Genomic DNA, 13,263 nt, shown 5'->3' on the forward strand with positions numbered 1-13,263 from the left:
ATTTTGGCTGCTTCCATCTTTTGGCAATTGTGAAAAATGTTGCTGTGAACATTGGTATACAAATATCTGTTTAAGTCCCAGCTTTCGATCTTTTGCAATATATACCTAGTAGTGGGATTGCTAAGTCACAGAAGTTACATACTTGCTTTCTGAGGAACTGCCAAACTGTCTTTCACAGCAGCTGCACCATTTTACATTGCCACCACCAATGAATGAGTGTTCCTACTTCTCTGTATTCTTTCCCACAATTGTTAGTTCTATCAGTTTTTGCCTCATGTAATTTGATGTTGTTGTTAGGTGTATGCACGTTAAGGACAACATATATTTGGGTCTTGTTTTATTTTATTTTATTTTATTCTGACAATATTTTAATTGATATATTTAGATGATTCAATACTTAAAGTGATTTATTCAAAATTTCAATATTCAAACTTTAAAGTGATTTTTTGATACAGTAGGATGAACATCTACAATGTTTGTATCTATTCTCTATTAATTGCCCTTGTTCTTTATTATTTAAATCTTTGCCTCTTTTTCTGCTTTCTCTGGTTTAAAATGAAATTCCATTTTCTTTCTTCTCTTTGCATATCAATTAAACTTCTTTTAAAATGCGTTTAGTGGTTGCCGTAGAATTTGCAATATAGTTACAACTAATTAAGTCAGTTTTCAAATAGCACTATATTGCTTCACAGATAGTGCAGTTAACTTTAATGTAGTGTTTCTGATTCCTTTTTCCAGTCCCTTATAACACTGCTGTCATTCTTTCAATTATACATAAGCTAGCATCACCCAACACATAATCGCCATTATTACTTTGAACAAAGTTACCCCCATTAGATCAATAAATAAGAAAACAAAAATAAAAGTTCATTTTACCTTCACTTACTCTTTCTCTGAAACTCTTCCTTTCTTTATATAGTTCTAAGTTTCTGACCTACATTATTTCCCTTCTGTCTAAAGAACTTCTTTAACATTTCTTGTAAGACAGGCCTACTGGCAACAAATTCCCTCCGTTTTTGTTTCTTTGAGAATGGCTTTTTTTTTTTTTTAAACTTTTGAAGGACAATTTCACCAGATTCAGAATTCTTGGTTGGTGAGGTTTTTTCTTCAACAGTTTTAACTCCTCTTTATTCTTGCTTGCAGGTTTCTGAAGAGAAGTCCAATATAATTCTTATCCTTGTCCTACTACAGATATATATTTTTTCCTTTCTCTACTTTCAGGGTTTTGTTTTTGGTTTTCTACAGTTTAGACATGATCTGGCTAAATGTAGATTTTTGGGTATCCTTCTTGGTGTTTCTTGAGCTCCCTGAATCTGGGGTTTGGTGTCTATCATTAATTTTGGAAAATCCTCAGTTCTTATACTTCAAATTTCTTCTGCTCCCTTTTTCTTCCTTCTGGTATTTCCATTATATGTATGTTAAACCTTAATTGTCCCAGAATTCTTAGATATTCTGTTCAATTTTTTCCCATTGTTTTTCCTCCTTGCATTTCTGTTTGGGAAATTTTTAAGGACTTATCTACAAGCTCACTGATTCATATCCAGTCTCTTGATAAGCATCAAAGGCATTCTTTATTTTGTTTACAATGTTTTTTTATTTTTTATTTCCAGCATTTCCTTTTCATTCTTTCTTAGAGTTTTCATCTCTGTGCTTAATTAAAAATCTGCTCTTAAACACGGCCTACTTTTTCCATTACAGTCTTCAATATATTAACCATATTTATTTTAAATTTCCTATCTGATAATTCCAAAATCTGTGACATATCTCAACCTGATGCTAGTGCTTGCTTTGTATCTTCAGACTGTTTTTTGTCTATCCATTTAGCATGCTGTATTAGTTTGTTAAGCTGCCAGAATCCAATATACCAGAAATGGAACGGCTTTTTAAAAGGAAATTTAGTAAGTTATATGTTTACAGTTCTAGTGCTGAGAAAATGTCCAAACTAAGGTACCAACAAAGAGGTTACCTTCACTCAAGAAAGGTTGATGTCATCCAAAGCACTTCTGTCAGCTGGGAAGGCATGTGGCTGGCATCAGCTTGTCCCTTGCTCCTGGCCTACATTGCTTTAAGCCTCTGTTTCCTGAGGGGGTTCCCCACTTGGCATCTGTGGGACTTCACTTAGCTTCTTCAGGACACAACTCTGGGTTCTGGCTTGCTTAACATCTCATGGGAAAACACATGGTGATGTTTTCTGGGTCCTCATCCCCAAGTGTATGGGACTTGTGTTGGCTCTATTAACTCTGAAGCAACCGTTCTCCAAGCATCTGCATGGGCTCTGAGCTCTTTGCAAAGTGTTCCCTCCTTTAAAGGACTCCAGTAAACTAATCAAGATCCACTCTGAATAGGTAGAGTCACATCTCCTAATCAAAGGAGGTGATTGGGTGTGCCACATCTCTGTGGAAATAATCTAATCAAAAGTTTCTGCCCTGAAGTATTGAATCAGGATTAAAAGAAACATGGCTGCCCCATAAATTGGATCAGGATTAAAACAGCTTTTTTGAGGTACATAATAGATTCAAACTGGCATACATGCTTTGTAATTTTTGCATGGAAAGCCATACATGAGGTATCTTGTAATCAGAACAGAGGTAATTAAGATTTTAGTATGAGGTTTTATGTTAATCTGGCTAGGATCTGAGCTGTATAATGTTTGCTGTAGCAGTCATTGTAGATGCCAGGGGGTTCGGTTCCTCTAGTTTTCTTGTTTGTTTTTTTCCTTCCCTATTATCTTTGGGTTGCCCTAAAACCCCTTCTTAAATAAAAGTGTATCTTGCAGCCCCCTCAGTTATAATCTACTAATATACTGGAGTTGATAGCTAGATAGACAGAAAAAAAAATCAGTATAATCCTGTGACTAAAGTGCTTAATATAGTCTTCAGTAGCTAGAAAAAGTATTTTGTGATCAGTTCACTCAAGCTACCTTGAAGTTATTTTAAGCATAAAAAGCCCTTGCTGAAATAATTGCTGTTGGTGTAATATCAAAAGAACTTATTCTCTGTTCCCCCAAACCCTCCCTTGTTCTGCTTGCAAGAATGAACAGTATATGAACTAATATCAACACCTATTTCCTTTTTCAAGGACAAGATCAAAAGCCCGAATAGTCAACCACAAGGGCCTATAAGATAACAAGACATGTTGACCAAACAGTTTCGCCTCTTCTATTTTTCCCCCTTTTTGCTTTCTTCTGGATTCTGGCCATTTCTTTGTCTGTGTAGAGCTATAGAAGCCCTAACACCCTTCCCACTCTGAACTTTTGGAAAGTTTTTCCCAGGTCCTCGATGATGCAGCTTCAATAAACTAACCTTATCACCAAGGTAAATAGACTTATTTCTCTGTTTGTTGTGGGATCATGTGGCCCTAACTATTTAGGACCATGTTTTTGAATTATAGTATTTTGGGGACTGTGGCAGGACCTCCCATTTCTTTTAGTGCAGTGTGATCCATGTCTCATCAGCCAAGGAGCTCCCTCCTGGACCCCTTGGCTCCATGCCCAGTAGCTTCCCAGGTAGTCTTCCTGTAGGTCCAGGATTGGGGGGTCTGGGTGGAGGCACCTGTTACGGACAGACACCAGGAGCATCTGACCTATTTGCAATCAAGACTTTCCTTGAACTGAGTGTATGATCTTTTTATTTGTCTGTTATATTTACTTTGCTTCCTTTTGTTTCAATCAGCTTTTTGTGTAAAAGGCTGCTGAGTTGATCCAAGGGTGTGTATGCAGGCTCGGTGGGCTTAAGCCCCACTCTCCATGACCCTGGATTTGTGATTCTCCTTTTGATTTTACATAAGTTGATCCAAAGGTCATGCATACAGACTTGGTGGGTTTGAGTCACACTGTGACCCCAGATTTGTGATTCTCATTTTGAATTTGCACAATTGTGCAGTTTGCATCTGTGTGGGAAACCAGTTGTTTGTTAAGGAGCTGCTATTCTGATGTCTTCGTGATTTCTGTTGATATTGCCCAGCCATGAGAAACTCTCAATGTGTGCCGGCTACATCTCCCTTGGTGTTCTAGTTTGCTAGCTGCCAGAATGCAATATACCAGAAACAGAATGGCTTTTAAAAGGGGAATTTAATAAGTTATTAGTTAACAGTTCTAAGGCCGAGAAAATGTCCCAATTGAAACAACTCTATAGAAATGTCCAATCTAAGGCATCCAGGGAAAGATGTCTTGGTTCAAGAAGGCCAATGAAGCTCAGGGTTTCTCTCTCAAATGGAAGGGTACATGGTGAACACAGTCCGAGTTTCTCATCTGGAAAAGGCACATGGTGAACATGGTCAGGGTTCCTCTCTCATTTGGAAGGGCACATGGCAAACATGGCATCATCTGCTAGCTTCTTCTCCTGGCTTCCTGTTTCATGAAGCTCCCCGGGAGGCATTTTTCTTCTTCATCTCCAAAGGGCTCTGGCTGGCGGACTCTGCTTCTCCTGACTGTCGTTCTGCTCTGCTCTCTCTGAAATTGCTTTCATTCTCCAAAATGTTTCCTGTTTTATAAGACTCCAGAAACTTATCAAGATCCACCCAAATGGGTGGAGACATGTCGTCACCTAATCCAGTTTAACAACCACTCTTGATTAAATCACCTCTCCAGGGAGATAATCTGATTACAGTCTCAAACATACAGTATTGAATAGGGATTATTCTGCCTTTATGAAATGGGATTTAGATTAAAACATGGCTTTTCTAGGGGACATACATCCTTTCAAACGAACACACTTGGGAACCATTTTCAATGATTGGTCTAAATTTGGAGAACGGCATTTAAAAAAATTGTGAGTACACTATTACAACACTGTGTGGCCACCATATAAATTAAATAGAGGGGCATAGTGGCCAAAGAATGGGACTCCAAGCCTCAAGGTGATTATCCAATTAAAGGCGATTATCCAATAAAAAGTGTATTGCAAGAAAAACAAGAGATTAGAGGAAGTTGCCTTTATTCAACCATTTGTGCCATTATATAAAGATAAAAACATTGTAAAAAGATTTAATTTACTGTGCCTCAAAAACTCAGAGGGAGCTATACGAGAGGAGCCTGCTGCAACAGAAAAGCAAACTGTAGAGGAGGCCTTAAAACATTGTAAGGTGTTTTAAAAGAAGCCCCTAGATGAAGTCCGAGGGGAAAAGAGACAAGATATATAAGGCCGTACATGGAAATCCTACGTTTCACCCTACCCCCCGCCCCATTCCCTTCATCTTTACAACTATTAGTGCAAGGATGGTATCATACTCACTGTCTCCAGCATCTGAGGTAGGTGGGTGGGAGGAACACCACCCAGTGCAGGGCTGGCAGCAGTGCCATACTTGCCCCTCCATCCCTGTGAGCCTGGCTGAATTCCTTAGCAGTCCTCCAGCACCCCTGATATGATCCTGTTAGAGGAATGACCATCTCCTCTCATACCATAATGGTGTGCGATTTGGACAAGGTGCCACTGCTTCTGGGGCAGGACAATTTCCGATGTATCAGGTCCCTCCAGGAGCTGATGAGGAAAGACATTCTTGAGGAACTCTGTTTGTCCACATGCCATTTTCAATATCTGACTTATTGAACTGGAGAAATAGCATGCCAGGTTACAGGGCTGATATGTCCATTTTTTGCCACACACCCAAAGTGGACTGATATGCAGTCATTAATGAATGTGTTACTAAGCTTGGAGGAAAGACAAATGGTGTTAAAGGGAGACAAAACAGACAGTTTATGAGAAGCATCTCTCCAGGACACTGTATATGCAGCTGCCCCAAGTGCTGCATTCCCTAAGGAGGATCCCCACTGGGATCCTAATGACACTGGGGAGCACACTTGCACTGTAAGACATACATTTTAGATGACCTTAAGAATGGGGCTCCAAAACAAAAATCTCTGAACAAAAAATGGGAGGTGCAGCAGGACCCTAATGAGGATCGCTCTCCTTTCTCATAGAATCTTTGAAGCATAGTCCAGGTATTCTGATATAGACCCAGAAAGTCCAGAAAACACCAGAATAATTAACATGACTTTTATTAGTCAAAGTGCCCCAAACATTCAGCATAAATCGCAGAAGCTAGAGGGTGGAATTGGAATGCTCATGGCAATGCTTATAGATATTGCTTTCAAAGTACTCAACAATTGGGAACAAACGCAGCAAAAGCAGCAAATGAAGCAACAGACTGCCCTTTGGCAGCTATTCTGTGCGAATAGGTCATGAGAAGGGCATAGTGGAGAGAATAGGAAGAAGAAACCTAGTAAAGATCAGTGTGTTTTCCTGCAGGAAGAAAAGACATTGTGTGAAAAAAAAAAAAAACTGTCCCAAATTAACAAATAAAAAAAAAGAGAGAGAAAGAAGAATGCAATGGAATCAATAGCCCATAGATCTGAACTAGAAAACTCTGATTAGGGGTGCCTGAAGGCATTGGTAGCATTTTCTTTTGCCATACAAATTTCTCACCAACAGCATCTGGTGAAGATAAGAGTGGGAAGCAAAATAGTGGACTTTGTCATTGATACCAGAGGCTACTTATTCTGTGATAAACTAGCAACTGGCCACTAAGATAAATGAGAAAATTATGATTATTAGAAAAAATGGCCAAAATACATCTAGGGTGCTTCTATAGCCCTTAGATTATAAAATTGGGAAAGAGTATTTGCAGCATCAATTTCTGTATATGCCTGAATGCCCTATACACTTGCTGGGAAGGGATTTGCTAACTAAACTAAATGTTCAAGTTGTGTTTTCAAAAGAATTAGTATCAAAAGATATGTATGGGACATCCTGGCCAAGATGGCAGCTTAGCAATGTGTGCATTTTAGTTCGTCCTCCAGAACAACTGCTAAATAACCAGAAACAGCACAGAACAGCTCCTGGGGCCATGCCAGTGACCGGACACACAGCGTACTCCAGTCTGGACCAGCTGGACCAGCTGCGAGCCTCCCCAGAACCGTGAGTTCACCAAGCCGTGGCAGCTGGCACCTCTCCCCCACAGGCTGCTTCCCAGAGGGGAAAGGAAAGAGACTTTAACAGCAGCACGGGCTGAGCCCAACTAAACACCAATTGTGGAATTAATAAACAAATTCTGACTACTAAAACCCATCTCAGGTGAACCTAGTAAAGCGGAGGTCACTCATTGGGCTGACGGAAAAGAGAAAAAGAGATAAACAGGTTTTTGTGGCTGTTTTCTACAAAGGCTTAACCGCCTTTGGATACAGCGGCAGGACTTCTTAGGCTGCAACTGCCCCAGGCATAGGCAGAAACAAGCTCATTTGAGGGCTTGTCTGGAGCCTGTGCCTTCCCCAGGGGAGGGGGTGAAGCCCAACTCAGATGGAATCCCTCCCTCAAGGAATTCAGATGCCAGGGCTTGGTAATCTGAAGCCATTTAAACCAGCCTACAACCTCTCCTCTGTCTTCACCATGCCCCCAGCAAGGAGAGTCTGCCAACATTAAAGGTACCACATCATCTTATGCTGCTGGGACCCACAGGCAGAGAAGTGCCACATACTGGGCAGGATAAGAAAAACAGAGCCAAGAGACTTCACAGGAATGTCTTTCAACCTGCTGGATCTCACTCTCAGGGAAAACCGATGCAGGTGACTCTTTCCCCCTGATAGGAGGCCAGTTTGGTCTGGGAAAATCCAGCTGGGGTCTATAATACCTACGTAGACCCTCCTAAGGGTGGGGGGAGGTGGGTGGAAAGGCACCATACAAGCAGAGCAAGAAACAAGAAAACAAGAACTGAAAAATCTCCTCTGTTAAACAAAACCTAAGCTAGAGGTCCAGAAAAAGCTGAACTGAATGGCAAAGAACAGAGAGACAACAAATCCATCCAGCAAGAAAACCCTGGGTAAAAGAAGTGAAAGCAATCTCCAGAATAAACTAATTAAGGTAATTGAATGCCTAGCCACCAGCAAAAAATAACAAATCACATCAGGAAAATTGAAGATATGGCCCAGTCAAAGGAACAAACCAACAATTTAAATGAGATACAGGAGCTGAAACAATTAATTCAGACTATACGAACAGACATGGAAAACCTCATCAAAAACCAAATCAATGAATTGAGGGAGGATATAAAGAAGGCAAAGAATGAACAAAAAGAAGAAATGGAAAGTCTGAAAAAACAAATCACAGAACTTATGGGAATGAAAGGCACAATAGAAGAAATGAAAAAAGCAATTGAAACCTACAATGGTAGATTTCAAGAGGCAGAAGATAGGATTAATGAACTGGAGGATGGAACATCTGAAATTTGACAAGAAACAGAAACTGTAGGGAAAAAATGGAAAAATATGAGCAGGGACTCAGGGAATTGAATAACAATATGAAGCGCATGAATATACATGTAGTGGGTGTCCCAGAAGGAGAAGAGAAAGGAAAAGGAGGAGAAAAACTAAAGGAGGAAATTATCACTGAAAATTTCCCAACTCTTATGAAAGACTTAAAATTACAGGTCCAAAAAGTGCAGCATACCCCAAAGAGAATAGATCCAAATAGATGTACTCCATGACACTTACTAATCAGAATGTCAGAGGTCAAAGAGAAAGAGAGAATCTTGAAAGCAGCAAGAGAAAAACAATCCATCACATACAAGGGAAACCCAATAAGACTATGCGTAGATTTCTCAGCAGAACTATAGAGGCTAGAAGACAGTGGGATGATATATTTAAATTACTAAAAGAGAAAAACTGCCAACCAAGAATTCTATATCCAGCGAAATTGTCCTTCAAAAATGAGGGAGAAATTAAAACACTTTCAGACAAAAAATCATTGAGAGAATTTGTGACCAAGAGACCAGCTCTACAAGAAATACTAAAGGGAGCACTAGAGACAGATACAAAAAGACAAAAGAGAGAGGTGTGAAGAAGAATGTAGAAAGGAAGGCTATGAATAAAGGTCAAAAGAAGGAAAATTAGATATGACATATAAAATACAAAAGGCAAAATGGTAGAAGAAAGTACTACCCATGCAGTAATAACACTAAATGTTAATGGATTAAACTCCCCAATCAAAAGACATAGACTGGCAGAATGTCTTAAAAAACAGGAGCCATATATATGCTATCTACAGGAAACACATCTTAGACCCAAAGATAAACATAGGTTGAAAGTGAAAGGTTGGGAAAAGATATTTCATGCAAACAACAATCAGAAAAGAGCAGGAGTAGCTATACTAATATCCAACAAATTAGACTTCAAATGTAAAACACTTAAAAGAGACAAAGACGGATACTATGTACTAATAAAAGGAACAATTTTGCACGAAGACATGACAATCATAAATATTTATGCACCAAAACAGAATGCTCCAAAATATATGTGGCAAACACTGAAAAGAGAACTAGACACATCTACTATAATAGTTGGAGATTTTAATTCACCACTCTCATTAATGGACAGAACATCTAGACCGAGGATCAATAAAGAACAGAGAATTTGAATAATACAATAAATGAGCTAGATTTCACAGACATTTATAAAGCATTACACCCCACAACAGCAGGATACACCTTTTTCTCAAGTGCTCATGGATCATTCTCAAAGATAGACCATATGCTGGGTCACAAAGCAAATCTCAATAAATTTTAAAAGATTGAAATCATACAAAACAGTTTCCCAGATCATAAAGGAATGAAGTTGGAAATCAAAATAGGCAGAGTGCCAGAAAATTCACAAATATGTGGAGGCTCAACAACACACACTTAAACAACCAGTGGGTCAAGGAAGAAATCACAAGAGAAATCAGTAAATATCTCGAAGCAAATGAAAATGAAGACACAACATATCAAAACTTATCAGACCCAGCAAAGGCAATGATAAGAGGGGAATTTATTGCCCTAAATGCCTATATCAAAAAAGAAGAAAGGGCAAAAATCGAGGAATTAACTGTCCACTTGGAAGAACTAGAGAAAGAACTGCAAACTAATCCCAAAGCAAGCAAATGGAAAGAAATAAAAGGATTAGAGCTGTGCTGGTTTGAAAGGGTATATGCCCCCTAAGAAAAGCCATGTTTTAATATAAATCTCATTTCTTAAAGGTAGAATAATCTCTATTCAGTACTGTATATTTGAAACTGTAATGAGATCATCTCCCTGGTTGATGAGATTTAGTTAAGAACGGTTGTTAAACTGGATTAGGGGATGACATGTCTCCACCCATCTGAGTGGGTCTTGATTAGTTTCTGAAGTCCTATAAAAGAGGAAACACTCAGAGATTCAGAGATTCAGAGAGAGCGGAGAATGCTGCAGCACCACGAAGCAGAGAGTCCACCAGCCAGCGACATTTGGAGATGAAGAAGGGAAGTGCCTCCCGGGGAGCTTCATGAAACAGGAAGCCAGGAGAGAAATCTAGCAGATGATGGCGTGTTCGCCATGTGCCCTTCCAGCTGAGAGAGAAGCCTTGACTGTGTTCGCCACGTGCCTTCTCACTTGAGAGAGAAACCCTGAACTTCATCGGCCTTCTTGAACCAAGGTATCTTTCCCCAGATGCCTTTGATTGGACATTTCTATAGACTTGTTTTAATTGGGACATTTTCTCAGCCTTAGATCTGTAAACTAGCAACTCATTAAATTCCCCTTGTTAAAAGCCGTTCCGTTTCTGGTATATTGCATTCCGGCAGCTAGCAAACTAGAACAAGAGCAGAAATAAATTAAATTGGGAATATGAAAACAATTGAGAAAATCAATAAAACCAGAAGCTGGTTCTATGAGAAAATCAATAAGATTGATGGACCCTTAGCAAGATTGACAAAAAGAAGAAGCAAGAGGATGCAAATAAATAAGATCAGAATGGAAGAGGAGCCATAACCACTGACCACACAGAAATAAAGGAAGTAATGACAGGATACTATGAACAAATTTATGCTAATAAATACAACAATGTAGATGAAATGGACAACTTCCTAGAAAGGCATGAACAACCAACTTTGAATCAAGAAGAAATAGATGACCTCAACAAACCAATCACAGGTAAAGAAATTGAATCAGTCATTAAGAAGCTCCCCAAATCTCTAGCCAACACAACAAGCAATCTCACCACCCTCCCCCTGTCTACGTGGGACATGACTCCCAGGGGTGTGGACCTTCCTGGCAACATGGGACAGAAATCCTAGAATGACCTGAGACTCAGCATCAAGGGATTGAGAAAACCCCTAGAATGAACTGAGACTCAGCATCAAGGGATTGAGAAAACCTTCTCTCGACCAAAAGGGGGAAGAATGAGACAAAGTGTCAATGGCTGAGAGATTCCAAACAGAGTCGAGAGGTTATCCTGGAGGCTATTCTTACACATTAAGTAGATATCACCTTGTTATTCAAGATGTAATGGAGAGGCTGGAGGGAACTGCCTGAAAAGGTAGAGCTCTGTTACAGTAGCCATGTTTCTTGAAGATGATTGAATAATGATATAGCTTTCACAATGTGACTCTGTGATTGTGAAAACCTTGTGTCTGATGCTCTTTTTATCTACCTTGTCAACAGACGAGTAGGACATATGGAATAAAAATAAATAATGGGGGAACAAATGTTAAAATAAATTTAGTTTGAAATGCTAGTGATCAATGAAAGCGAGGGGTAAGGGGTATGGTATGTGTAATCTTTTTTTCCTGTTTTCGTTTTATTTCTTTTTCTGTTGTCTTTTATTTGTTTTTCTGAATTGATGCAAATGTTCTAAGAAATGATGAATATGCAACTAAGTGATGATATTGTGAATTACTGATTACATATGTAGAACAGAATGATCACATGTCAATGTTTTAGTTCATTTATTGTTAAATTTTTTTAATTAATAAATTTTAAAAGATATGCATGATTCACAACTGCATGACGGTGTCCTTTTACAATATATAGATACTATTTTGATAGCCAACAAAACTGGAAGAATCAGATTCAAATACTATTAAAACTCAAAATGTTCTTAATGCTAGAGAATAAAAAGTGTCTCAGAAAAGGGCTCAAATTACTAAGCCCTGTGTTAAGTATTTAGGATATTTGCTCTCCCAGGGTCAGAGGGCCCTCCTGCCTGACAGGTGCCAAGCCTTGATAAGTATCTCAGCCCTGAAGACAAAAAGACAACAAGGGGGATCTCTAGAAATGGCTGGTTTCTGCTACATTTTGAGCCTCAATTTTAGACTTATTGCTAAATCTTTGTATGCCACTATGCAGGGTTCAGACTGAGAAACCCAAGAAAGGACTGCAAAATGTAATCAGGTCTTTCATCAAACTAAAGAAAAGCTGAGCCCTGCTCCAGCCTTGGGACTACATGATGTACGCAAGCCTTTTGTTTGTAATGAAAAGCAGGGAATAGGGCTTGGTGTTCTCACCAAAACTTTGGCGGGGGGGGGGGGGGGGCATGGACGATCTGCAGCATATTTTACAAGGAAACTGGACTTAGTGACACACTGGCCAATTTGCCTTCAGGCTGCGCCTGCCACTTGTGGTATTTTACAAGAAATAATAACAACAACAAAATTTACCTTGGGTCAGGAGGTTACGTACACAGTCCACACAGTGTGCTCTCTCTGCTTGAGCAGTAAAGGGTTTCTGGTTAACTGTCAGCAGGTTAAAAAAAAATCAAGCCCTGTTATTAGATAACTCTAACATGTGCCCCTTGAGCTCTAAGACTTTAAATCCAGCTATACTGTTGCTTGAATTCAATGGACTTGCTTTGCATGATTGTGTTCAGGTGACTGAGGAAGTGTTCTCTATTCGACCAGATCTGGAGGACACCCTTCTAAAGGAACCTGACCTAGAAATGTTCTCAAATGAGAGCAGTTCTATGAACCACGGATATCAACAATTGGGATATGCTGTAGTAACCCAGACAGAGGTGCTAGAAACCAGACCCCTGCTGCCAGGTACATCAGCCCAGAAAACTGAACTCATTGCCCTGATCAGAGTCTTGATCATTGAACAAGTGTGAGAAAATAAATACTTACAGACTCTCACTATGCTCATGGCACAATCTGGAAGGAAAGGCTTTTAATCACAAGTAATAAGGAAATTAAGCACCCAGAGATCATATCAGATTTATTAGAAGCATTGTTTGGAGCATCAGAAGTCAAACAGCTATCTAGCAAAAGGAAATCAGACTAGCAAATAGACTTCACTGTGATGATCTGAGCAACTAGGACCTTTCGCTATCTTTTAGTGTTAATTAACATTTTCAGAGTGGGTAGAAGCATTCTCCACCTGCACTGAAAGAGCAACTGAGGTCACAAAAGTATTGTTAAAAGAAATACCTAGCTGGAGTCCCGAGTTCGATTCCCGATGCCTGCCCATGCAAAAAAAAAAAAATCTAGA

The sequence above is a fragment of the Tamandua tetradactyla genome, chromosome 24, assembly GCF_023851605.1.
Source record: "Tamandua tetradactyla isolate mTamTet1 chromosome 24, mTamTet1.pri, whole genome shotgun sequence".
NCBI lineage: Eukaryota > Metazoa > Chordata > Mammalia > Pilosa > Myrmecophagidae > Tamandua > Tamandua tetradactyla.